Genomic DNA, 1,310 nt, shown 5'->3' on the forward strand with positions numbered 1-1,310 from the left:
ATACTTGTACACTAATGTCTGTTGTGATAGTTAAACGGTAGAAATACCTGAGAAGAATGGATGAACATACATTGCATTATTATCCAGGCATAAAAAATAATGTTATGTTATAGTACAACATGGATGAACCTTGAAATTATGCTAGGTGAAATAAGCCAGACATAAAAGGATGAGACTAGGATTCCACTTATATAGAAAGTAGAATAGAGGTTACTGTAGGATGGAGAGGCAGGAATGGAGAGTTATTTCCTGCTGGGTACCAGATTAGCTTACCATAATGAAAGGTTTTAAAAATAGATGGTTATTTAAAATGTACTTAATACCACTTATACATTTAAAAGTAGTTGAAATAATGGGAACAGACTTTCAGTCTGGGATGATGAAAAAGTATTAAAGATGGTGGTGATGGCTGCACAACAAAGCAAATGAACTTAATGCCATTGAATCATACACTTAAAATGGTTAAAACAGTTAATATTCAAACGGGGCATGGTGGCTCACACTTGTGATCCTAGCATTCTGGGAGGTCAACGGCAGATGGCTTGCTTGAGCCCAGGAGTTCAAGACCAGCCTGAGCAAGAGCAGGAAAACTAGCTGGGCATTGTGGAAGGCGCCTGTAGTTGCAACTACTTGGGTGGCTGAGGCAAGAGGATCCCTTGAGTCCAAGAGCTCTGTGAGCTGTGATGCCATTGCACTCTACCCAGGGCAACCAAGTGAGACTTGGTTTCAGAAAAAAACAAAAGGTAAATTTTGTTTAAATTTACCTTTTTTCACAATTAAAAGAAAAAATGTATAAAAAGTCACACTCCTCTAGTAGAGAAAAGTTAATAGGCCTATACTAGGGTTTCTTAATAGTAGCACTAAGACATTTTGGGCAGGATAATTCTTTGTTGTGAGAGGATGTCCTGTGCATTAATAGGGTGGTTAGCAGCATGCCTGACCTTCCAGAATTGTCAAATGACCCCTGAGGGAGGGGGCCACAATATTCCTGAGCATTGAACCACTGACCTGTACTAACTTTGCTGACTAGGTGGGCATTGTCTGAAAGTTTGCTCTATTCCTCAGCTCAGCCCTCATTAGTCTCCCATTGATAAGGGAAGTTTATTGGTTTCATCACACGCCACATGGATGGTCACTTTTCAAATAAAGTTACCTTGTGAGTGCTGTTTCTCCTACTTTGCCCCCAGGAGAGAAGCCATTTCAGCATGAGGTTTCTTTCTCCATGTTTTGACTAAGTTCATCCCCACCCCATCTGTTTTTTGTCTTGCCTGGAGATGTGATGGAATCAAATAAGACAAAGATGACAATGG

The sequence above is a fragment of the Otolemur garnettii genome, unplaced genomic scaffold, assembly GCF_000181295.1.
Source record: "Otolemur garnettii isolate 467f Iridium unplaced genomic scaffold, OtoGar3 scaffold00151, whole genome shotgun sequence".
NCBI classification, from domain to species: Eukaryota; Metazoa; Chordata; class Mammalia; order Primates; family Galagidae; genus Otolemur; species Otolemur garnettii.